An 11725-nucleotide genomic window follows, 5' to 3' on the forward strand; every position below is an offset into this window, starting at 1 on the left:
ATATGTAGATTTTCTTAATGATTTCCTTAATGTTCTAATATTGGTGCAGATCTTTCAGAGAAGTGCTGGCATCTACTGTCTGGAGGGGAGGTGGGAGAAGGGTTGCCTCCTGTTCAGACCTTATTCACTGCTTTTACTTATGACTTAATACATTAATGAAATACATTTAAAAATAAATGCTATGCTAAGGATGTTGTGATGGATACTGAATTTGATGGATAGCGATACAAATGAAGATTAATATTACTCATATCTGTATGATTTAATGAAGGATATAATGCCACCTGCTGTGTGGTGAAAACAAATTACTTCTTCTTTGGTTGTTTTTGAATAGTTCTGGAAAGAAAATGATTTTGGACCAAACTAATTTCCTTTTAATGTCTTATATGTGTAATTAAAGATTCACGTGTTGCAACTGAGCATAAATGTTGTGTAAAATCACACACAGGAGAGGCCTACAATGTTAACCCACCACTTCCCAGAGAGTACAGCACCCAGCACCTTCCAGCTGAGTTAGTAGTTTCTTTTCTTCTTTGAGGACCTGGAAAGCATCCTCACACACTTCCCTGCTTTGTTACAGGTACAAAAGAAATCCCCTTGGAGGCAACAATGGCCTTTTATTCAGAGAATTGTGCGGGATGGAGATGTGTATTTCTTCATACTTTTAGCGTGGGCAGGGCACTTGGCCGGCCCAGGTGCAGGGCCACGCTGTGTCGGTACATCTCTGGTGGTTGCTGCACCAGCAGCTCTCAAGCCAGAGGCACCATGTGAATCCAAAGAGGGAGCAACAAAGCCTTGGAGCAGGCGTCTCTGCTGGGTGCAGACCACAAGTGGCACCAACGGAAGGCATTGAAGCACAGGCTATGGCTCGGACCTGTGGCCACTGTGGACCTTTCTTGGTGGGGTTTTTGGCTAATGGGTTACTTTGCAGCTCAGGACGCCCAGACTAGCCAGAGCTCCTGTGCTGGAGCGTGCTGTGTCTCCTTGCCATATCTAAAGCCTGAATGGCCTAGCTGCTGGATGGCATATTGTGTACAGCAGACTGGCAAACGACTGTAACAAAGTAACTTTGTCCCCCAACAAAGTTAATTGAAAGAGATTTAATGTTGCTAAGAGATTTGGACTGCATCCCTCAAACTTCAGGAGATTAGGCTGCCGAGCAGGAGGCACTGCAGAGGGGTTGGCACCACGCCATTAAACAGAGCTTTATCAGGATGATATGTTAATATTTGTGTGTACTGTAAAATTAAGGAAAAAAAAAAAAAAAAAAAAAAAAAAGGGGGCAGGATGGTGGACTGCCTCATCTGCTTCTCTGGCATAGCGATTCACATTGAAGCTGATGGTAAAACACTAATGCTTCAGCAATAAAGACAAGTGATTTCAAAACAGCTTGATTGCAATGGAAAACAGATGCCTAATGCAGCCAATCCACCTTCATCTGTAGTCTCAGCAGATCTTCCATGGAGAAATATTTGTTTAATGAGAAGACCCAGAAGCCCCAGCTGAAATCAGAGCTGAGTTCTGTGAGGGGCTTCTTTGGGATGCAAGAGCGCTGACTCAGCAGGCTGTGGGTAGACACAAGCTCTTTCTGCCTGGGGACCAAGCTGGCCATACACAGGTTCACCATCCTTCAAAAGCTGTGCAACCATGTTAGCATGAGACTGCGTGTGAGGTAACAAACCCTGATGAAAAACTCTACAGAAAAAAGCCCTAAAACAACCCCAAACAGAAAGACTACAGAAAGTACAGAAGACTACAGGGAAAAAAACACAACTTCAGAGACTTTAGAATAAAGACCCAACAAACCAGCTGGTAAGAAAGGCAGGCAGCAGTGAGACTCTTGGTATCCTTCATCTGACACAATATGGAGAGGGAAAATACCGAGAGTGCAGCACTGGATCTTACAGGCTGAGAAGGTGTTCCTGAATTTCTGCTGAACTTTGGACAATTAAAACACTGAAGCTGGTGTCAAAGTGGATTTTTGTGAATTAATTGCCGGAGAGAAGTTAGCTGCAGAAGATAATAGCGATGTGTGCAAGGGTTAGAAGAAATGTTTTCTGAGTGTAGATGTACATGGGAGATTTGAGGAGGGCCACTGGCAGTGCTCCTGCCTGGTCCTGACTGGCTCACTGTTACTGGGTTCTCACCTTGGAGATTTGGGGAATGTGGATATGAGTGTTCTGGGTGCTGGGAACCCATGTGGATGGGTGGAAAGGGTTTCACCACTCCAGCTACAGCTGACCTGAGTCCTACTAGAAACTCAAGTGGTGTTTTCAGCTGAGGACCACTGGAAGTGTGGTCCGTCTGGTGGCCATATCAGCAAAGTGTAGTGTGAGGTTTTCTCACCGCATGAAATCTGCAGCACCTGAATAGGGCGTGGGAGAAATGGGGAAACCTCGAGGTTTCATGAAATGGAGGACAACACAGTTTCTACCCACAGATTTTAGTAATTTCAGCTATGGTTGTAACACAAGACCTACAGCTCTCCCTTATTGCTAGTAAACAGTTAGGGCCTGGGCTGTCCAACTGTCATTTTTTTCCTCTCTTCCAACCTACTGCATTTAATAAACACTTTGCCTGAAATCCTGGTCCCAGTGAGTCAAAATGGCAAATATTTCCTGGACTCCAGTGAGACAGGAGCCAATTCTCAAATAGAATGACATACTAGCCCTATGCATTGGCTATACTCTGAACTTACACGCCCAGAAGTCACATCAAGAAAACACAGAGGTCATGGGAAATCCACATTTTCTGTATAAAGCGTGGGAGTACAATTTGTAGGCTGATGCAGCTTATCTTTAGATCACTAAGGAGGTAGATAAGACTGGGGAGCCTTGTGTATGTAGCTCAGCCCAGGTACAGGTTCAAGCCCAACCCGATTACATATTGTCTGATGTCCCCACAATGTGGTTTGGATGTGTCTGCCTTGATTTTAGTGGACAGATTTTACACCTGTGAGATGCTCCCCCTTTGCCAAAGCATCCCCTGGCTTTGGGTTGAGCTACAAGTGTGACATTTGTACTCTTTCTATAGCTGGGCTACAAGCCTGCCAGTTGCTATTAACATTCCGTAAAAACCCCCAAACTCCAGGAGGGAGGGACAAAGAATGCATCAAGTGTTTATTGGCTTTGCTGCTGATAGCTGGGTGAAGATAAATATTTGTGCAATGGTATGTCCCATTATCTGGCTCTGGGAATAAAGTGATGATCCAGTCCAAGTGCTTTATCACAGCTACACATCAGAGGAGAACTATATAGGAAGCTAATCTCAGGACTGTCTTGGCTTTTGCAGATCTGAATAGTTATGTGGATCTGATTAGTTATACATTTTATATTCCTTTAATGAGGCTTTTCCATCTGAACAGTTAGGTCTTCAGACAGAAAAACTCCTCCCACTTCACATTATTTTTTATTGCCCTGGGCTGCATGTGTGTAATTCATTTCTGTATCCCAGAAATGGCCTCTCTAGTTATATTTTGGAGGATTCGGCCTGAGTTAGGACCTGCCTTCTTGAGTACCGAGGAAACGTACAGGCTTGCAGAAAGCACTCTGTGCTATAACACAACAGCAGGAATTAGGAAGAATAAAGCTAAACTCAAATTCATTCTGGTGGAAACTTTATTATAGTGAATGAAATATATCACTGAAGAAAAGTCTGGGTTTACCACCAAACACCACAAATGAGCTAGTTCTAGCAACTTTAAGTGATGTAAGGTGACCTTCACTCCGAAAGCCTTTTCTCCTCTCAATTTTCTCCATTCTGGTGTCTTTCCATGCTCAACTGGCAGCATCAGCAGAGTGGGAGGAAAATGGTAACGACAGAAGTCACTGCCAGAGAAAAAAAGAATGTATGTAATCTTTTTTGTATTGTCCAGAAGGGTAAGGACTATGAAGAGGGAAACTTGTGTGCTGAGTTTAATCTTAACATTCTTTCTAAAAAGCCTCAATGTTGCATTTAAAAAAGAAATCTCTAAATTGGTGAACACAGACCTTATATTAAAAGTATTGTCCATGGTTTAAAAAACACTACTGGAAAGTGGGTTTGTTCATATTTTTCTCTCTTTCTGGGTTGCAAGGATTGATTCGTCTGTTTGAGCATAATGGTGGTAGCTGAGACCATCACAAGGGCTGGCCCCTCGAAACCAAAGCTCTTCATTCCTCCCCTGTATAATCAGCTGGGAAGAAGAGGCTCACTGGCCCCGTGGGGAGCCTACTCCATCACTGGAAGCCTACTCCTGCTAGGACTTCGGGAGCTGGGGGAATGTGGGGGAGTGGAGAAGCCAAACCTCCTTCTCCTCTGTCTGCTTTTAATGTCGCTTATGAAGGAGCTATCAGAAGTTCTTAATTTCACATTTTGATCTTATTTCCCATTCAGCAGCTCAGTACAGATGTGTATTTTCCAAGCCATCTGATCTGTTTGGATAATAAAAGCCCACTAGGTCTTTTGGGGAAAAGCTGATATACAGTTGCCAACATTTTTGTAGATGTTTTCCAAGCACAGTTTTCCAACTGAACCCCAGAGGGTGGGCAGGCTGGGAGCTGATGGAGGGCTGTGTCCTCATTTTCATCAATTTTTAATGTGTTTAAAAAAAGAAAGAAAGAAAACAATGTCCTTTCCCAGTGACCAGCTTCTCTAAAATGGTACAGTTTTGAGGGTTTTGTACTGAAGAATTTATTTTCTAATAAATTCTTGATTTATATCTTTTAATATAAGTTTCCATTTTTCTGCCAAAACATTAAAAGAGTGGCAATCTCTTCCCCATCCATGTAATAATGAGAGATTTTCACATGCTCTGAATCAGGAAAAGCATATTACAATCCTATACTGTATTCTTCAGAAAGTACTTAGAGCTGTTAGCTCTCTTTGAAATCTGGTGGTGGTGGTAAATTTGTATCGCTTCTAGAAATTAGGTCATGGATGTTAATCCATGAGTTCCCAACATCATTCATCTTCTGTGTTTTGTGGGCTTCTCCTAATGAACCAAACTGGTGGTATTGCATCCACCACCTCGATGAGCAGGCCTGGAGCACGTTACATTCATCTTGTGAGACCTGAAGTGGTGAGAGGCTCTGACCTCTTTTCTGGCATGTCTGGATATATTTGCAAGGTAGGAAAGAGTGAGTCTTGAGAATAAGTGTGTTGACTCTGGACATCCTTCTGCTGGGATGCTGTTGGATCTTGTTTTCATGAGACCCAGCTGATACCCCTGGGGAACACACAGGACATGCTCTGCAGTGCACTGTGCGCCACCTTGCAGACCTGTTGTGCGATGGGCATCTGGCCGAGGAGATGTACCCTGGTCCTCTGTGCTGCATGCCTGCTTCTCACTCCCTTCTGCTGTTGTGAATACCTCTACTATTTCTCTGAGAAATATCCTTGCATTCTGAAATCGATCCTTTTTCTTTCAAGTTTCTTCTTGTCCTCTGTTTTCTGTAGTTCTACAACATAAAATAGAGGAATGTGAATTCCTCCCTTATCTTCTCTCCCTCCTTCTTTCTAACGATTCCTTCACCTGCTGGAAGTGTAAGTGCAGTCTGCTGCCAGGTCTTCGTAACTGCTGTTCATGAGCTGGAGAACCTGCACACAAGACTTTGCATGTGGATCTAGAAACCAGTGTGGCAAAGTGGACCCGGGACTCAGCAATACAAATTTTTCAAAACTAAGACTGAAGATACCATTGCTTTATACAGCTGCATGCAGCGAGACCCATCAGAGAGCTCTCACTGACCTCAGAAGGCGAATGAAATCCTCATCTCAGTAGAGCAAATGGCATAAAAGCAGACATCTCTTCTCCAAACCTGCTTTGTTTTGTTGTTATATGTGAGCTGGAGAGCCTCCTGTGCGCTACTGAAGAGGGAAGATTTATTTTTAAAAATTCCAATATAACCAGAAGGTTTTTCTCTTAGAACTGAAAAACAGCAAAGAAACTTTAAACAACAGGCAAGAAGACTGTTACAGGCAACCCAGTCTTAATTTGCAGAGGTACTTTAACCAGTATAACACTGAAGATCATGATGCTCTGGCCCTTTTTCTTCCCTGAACAGTTCAGTTAACGTTTGGGCTAATTGGTAGCTGTCAAGCTTGTGCTGAATGTACTGAGGGTTTCTGTGATACTTCTCTGTCCACTTGAAGGCAAATGGAATAGTTTGGGTTTCAGAAAAATGTCAATTGGAAAGCAATTTCCATTCATTCAGAGCTTACTCAAAGTGTTATCATTTTGCCTGATGCTTTCTATGCTGCTTGCTCTTCTGAAGCTGATCTATTTATTTCTGTTATCTGCTTCATTGTAAATGCCCAGAGAACAGACTGTCTCCTTTATTGTATGCGTGCAAAGTGCCCGCCATGGTCTGTCTTTCTTGCTGGGACTCCAAGGTGCTGCTACAATTTATATGAGGATGGAAAATTTGAATAACCTCCTTGTTCCTGCTCTGAGTGATGAATGTATGTGAGGAAGTCTAGGATTTTTCCTTTAATAAAGTGTTATTTTTCACATTAACAGTACTAAAATAGATGAACTTTGACTTGGACTTTTCAGTCCCAGAGTATGTGTTCGCTAAGCCATTGTGCTGATGAGAGGAAAATTTGGCCCTATGAGCCATGCACAGTCCCAGGGAGCAGTGGCCAATCCAGTTGTCTTTTGCTTCTGGATTTTGAGGAGTGAATCTTACATCTTTTTTTGTTTGCACCTCTATAAAATTGCAGATCACACTATAGCTTGAGCACATCCCTCCAGGAAGCATTTAAAAATACCTGGTTTTGAAGATGCTTCTCACAAATAGGCATTTTTAATGGTATAAGGAAAAAATGCTTGGTAAAGGACAAATACTCTTTTTACAGGTATATCACAGTGATGGTGGTGTAGGGATAGAGCCGGTTGACATTAGTGACTTTTTAGCTTCCTCTGCAGTTTAACGGTGAAGATAAGGCATTAGGGTAGGACCTTGGAGAACTGGGCTCAGAAAATAACATTACCCCATATTTTGGGGGAAAATCACTCATAGTCTTTTTCTATCTGAATTTCTTGTCTGTGGAGACAGCAGATGAGGGGCTTGCCATCCTGGACTGCCACTACCGCTTCTGAAACTGCTGTACCACCCTGCCCTGGAGCCAGGAGGTACACAGGTTTTACCTGTCTGAAGGAGTGAGGGGTTATGAACATTTACCAGGTAGTTTCTAAGTCAGAGCTTGATAAATGGTGGATGGGGCTGTACGGTATATCTGGTGAGGGCATTTGGTGAAGGTATCTGCTAGCTCTCTGCTTAGTTTGCAACTTGTCTTACCTGCACAATGAAGCAGCTGATTTCAGGAGGTTTTGATGCTTTGTTAAAACATTATCAATGCAGTCTCATAGTGTAATACATTGCGTGACTCTTGCAACTATTATTCTCCCAGAGTTTCTTCCTGAAAGTATTCAACAGGGGCAGGAGAGCATGGTAGAAATGTGGGAACATTTGAGAGTTGTGATTGTCCATATGATTTGTTCTTGGTACCCATTTAGTGCCCCTAAACTGTGCCTGGTTCCCGCTGTAAAACCAGTGTAAGGGGTCCAGCTAATCTGCAGAACCGCATCACTTTTAACCATGTCCCACAGAAAGACTGAGAAAAGCTGAGATGAAAAAGTCCATGGTCGTACAAGCAGTAGATGGGGTTGAATGAAGTGACTTGAATGTCAAGTGGTACAGAATGTTTGGAGAACTTTGGATGAGGCTATCACTAGGATATGACCTAAATGTGAGGAAAACCAAGCAATATGTAATGAGGACTTGCTTTGCATCTGACTTACCCTGCAGGACTCTCAAAGTTGTGGATGATCATGCAAACTGTATGTGGTGCAGAGAGAACAAATCTGAGTTACTAGAGAGAGGGATTTCCTGTTTCTGGGCTCTAGGGTCAGGGTTCTTTACCCAGATTAGCCCAGAGATCTTTTTGCTTGGTATAGAATAAAGATTATACTATAAAAGCCAACAGATGCTTAACTGTCATGTTATGAATGGCGTCACTGTAATTAAATGCCTCAGCTTGTTGCCTTAAACAAGCAGTTTCTTTGAGAATTCATCACTACAAAAAAAAAAAAAAAAAGAATACTGAGTTTTGCAGAGGGCAAAGGAGGAAACTTTGCTTTCCTTCCCCCTAATTCTGATTTGGAACCTAAAATTCCCCAATTCCCTTAGCAGGACTTTCTGCCTCATAAGTGGACAGCTTTCCCTGACCTCAAGCCCCATGTACTCTGGAGGGGAGCAAATACTGTAGTCCCCCTTTACAGATTGATGCATCAAGACAGAAATCTTCAGGTTCAACACTACAACTCAAATCCTGCATCACTGTGTACCTGTGAGCCTTGTTTTTAGGTGACCTGCTGTCCTGTGAATTCACACCTCCCATTTGGGAATTCATGGCAGGCATGGAAGCCTGAGGCTGGGATTCTACCTGGGGTGGTGGGAAATGCCGAATTGTCATGTTGTGCTCTTATGGTAAGCCTCTTTCCTCTGGTAGCTTCTAGCTGTGAGTGGGGAAGGGTTCAGCCCTTTCTTTTGTCATGGGCAGGGTGCTTCTCTGGCACATGAAGACTCTGGTCCTTGTTTCTTCTGTCTGCTACAACCCCCATTCCCAAGGTAGGCACCGACCAGTGGGGCTGCAGGGCAGGCTCAGCAGTCTCCTTGGTTTCCCTGCTGAAGCTGCCTGCTCCATGCCTGCACAGGGTATTTTATCTCCTTCCAAAACACCCCTTGCAAATACAAGAGGTGGGGGAAACTTCTGGTCTGAAATCCCCCTATGGAGCTACATCTGCATTTGGTGGCCATTTAAGAGTTGAATGCTTCAGCCGAGGCAAAGGGTGAGTGCGTGCCAGGAATGCCTGAACATTAGACATTGCCATTAAAAGAAGTAAGTAATTTCTTAAAAATTTATACCTAAAATGACTTCCCCAGGTGAAGAAGAAAACAGCCAGGCTCAGGGTTACTTGCAGGTGCAGAATAGCCTCTTGATTTCCCTCTTAGTGTTTTTTTTCACTCCTTTTTTCTCTCACTGTTCAATGAGGTCCTGATCCTTCCAGTTGCCTCAAGGAGGGCTGCTCCAAATTCAGCACTCATGTCAGTTGAAACCAAAGGGCTTCAGGCCAAGGATCTTAGCTTGAGACCTTCAAATTATTTAGGGTCCCAATGCCCAAGATGAAGGATGGCTCCTTATCAGTGATGTTGTGTTTGGGGGAGAAGGGCTTTGGCACATGAGACAGTTAAAACTTTGGATGAGGGGTGTTGATGCACTTGGGCAAGATTGTTGGCGATCACGTGGGAACCTGCAATCCAGGGAAGGGCCCTCATCTGTGAGTTCCACAGCTGGTCAGCCCAATTTCCAGCCTCTCCAGGTCCCCCTGAACAGTAGCCTGCCCTGCAGCATATCCCACTCCCTGGTTTGGTGTGAGATGCAGAGACGACACTCAATCCTATCATGCAGACCATTAGGGGAGACAAGAAGAATTTCTGGTCCCAGGGCCAGTCTGAAGGACAATGCCAGGTCCTAGATGCCAGTTGGACTTTGCACTGCTGGTCACACCTCCTTCAGCCTCGCAGCATAGCCCATTTTCCAGCCACCTTATTGTCCTCTTATCCAGCCCATATTGCACCAATCTGGTGATAGGGACAGCACAGGGGACTGCGTCAAAAGCCTTGCAAAAGTTAAAGTTTATAACATCCACTGCCTTCTCCTTGTCCAGAGTGCCAGTCACCTTACCACAGAAAGCAGATTTTTACCAGCTCAGGCATGGTTTATCTTTGCTGCAAGTTCAGTCAGCTTTACACTGCACTCCCTCCACCCTCTAGGATGTGGTGTCAGTGGGGATCAAATTCGTTCAGTCTCCCTGCCTCCCCTGGAGTTGACATACCTTTAACATACACTCATGCTGCTACAAAAGCAATTGAACCTGGTACTGAGCAATTGAGTCCCAAACATTCCCTTCAATTATCTACACCACTTGTACTCTGGGAGAAAGTACAGATGATGACATTCAAGATGGAATAATTATGCAGTGGAGCCTTGCAGTATTTATATGAAGGGTTATTACACCAGAGCTCCAAATGTTAGCAAAATCACCCCAAGTAAACAGCATGCAGGCTTTGCATGTCCACCTTCCACTCTCATAATGCTCGCTCATGTTTATGGGCAGACAGATATGGGTTTTTATTGCTAACATCTTTCTCATTAATAGCCTGCTTGAGTTTTATGGTGTATCTTTTTGGCACAAAATCAATTGAGAGTTTGCAATTATGTTTCCGGATAGAAGATGCTGTTTACATCATGTTACTCTGTAAATGTGGGACAAAGAGATCTCTGTGGGAACATCAGGGATGGTGCTGGGACACATATATAGCCAAGAGGGCAGAGTTTGCTGCCAGAATTACAGTGTCTTCCCTCAACTGGATGCAACAGCATGACCAAAGCTGCAGAAGGAATGGGAACTTCAAACAGGGTTTGCCCTGAGGCACTGTGGGCTGGGAAATGCATGAGCACTGCAAGATTTGCGTATTTAGCTGAAGAAGGATAGGAGCACTATGGGCAGTGATGTTAGTCCTGCCTGACTTTGCAGAGGTGGGACCTGCCTTAGTGCAGAGCTTTTCCCGCGCACTTGCGAGGCCTTGTATGGGCACACTTTGTGCAATGTTAGGCAACATGCCACATGAATCACTTTGCAGAGGCTGGAAAAATGTAGCAACATATGGAGCTGAGTTTGGGGAAAGAATTGAAAACAAACCTCATAACTTGAGTGGTTTCCTCCCATGGCAGCTGTTCACATGTGCTCTTGATGTTTGATATGAGCCTCGCTGCTCACTGGGGAGATACCTGGCAGTCATCAGTGGAGCACTTGCTCTCCAGAAGCCTTTTACCACCTCTGTAGCTGCTTGGGATGAGGAGTGAATTCTGTGCTGACCTGAGGAGAACACAATATCTGCTTCCCTGCACAAGCTTTGTGAACTTCTCAGACAGCATCCCCTCAGCCTCTGAGCTAGATTACATCTAAACCCAGCAGCTATTAAATAATCTGTACTGAGGGTATTCAGCATGACTTGCCGAAAGACCTTATAACCAGGCTGGGTCATACTGGAAACTATTTTCTAGTAGACATATCATAGCCACATCCACATCTGATTAAAGCACCATAACTCCAATGCAGCCCAAGCTGGCATCACAACTCCCACCAGGACAGTCAACTCTTTCCACCAGCAACCACAAAACCTTTCAATCTGAATAGAAACCAAATGGGTGACAGTCTTTGATCTAGTTAGGATGCCGTGAAGATAAAGCTCAGGAGGAAAGGGTTATGTCTGCTGCTACAGACTTCACATGATGCTGGCTAGCTCATTTCTTTGGACCTCAACTCTCTAGCCATAAGAGCAGAGAGGAATAGTGCTCTCTGTCTAATCTGTTTGCACTTTGACTTTTATAATGAGCATGTTACCATACTGAAGGAGATCCAAGTCTTACTCCGGGGACTGAAGCTGTGAACAACTTAAACCATCTTAGAATGAAAGAACTTCAGTAGAGAAAAGTAAACACAAGAGTTAGGATAGAATAAACTCACCTGAAAGCAATAACTCATCAGGAGTTTGATGGACTGAAAGCACAACATTGCCAATGTTAAGGATATATCTGTTTAGGGCTGTCAAGCAATTCCCATTGGGGCCTCTCTTGCGGTCGAGCTGCCACCTAAACTGTGGATATGCACATCTGG

The sequence above is a fragment of the Tyto alba genome, unplaced genomic scaffold (assembly GCF_018691265.1).
Source record: "Tyto alba isolate M040663 unplaced genomic scaffold, T.alba_DEE_v4.0 Super-Scaffold_9, whole genome shotgun sequence".
NCBI classification, from domain to species: Eukaryota; Metazoa; Chordata; class Aves; order Strigiformes; family Tytonidae; genus Tyto; species Tyto alba.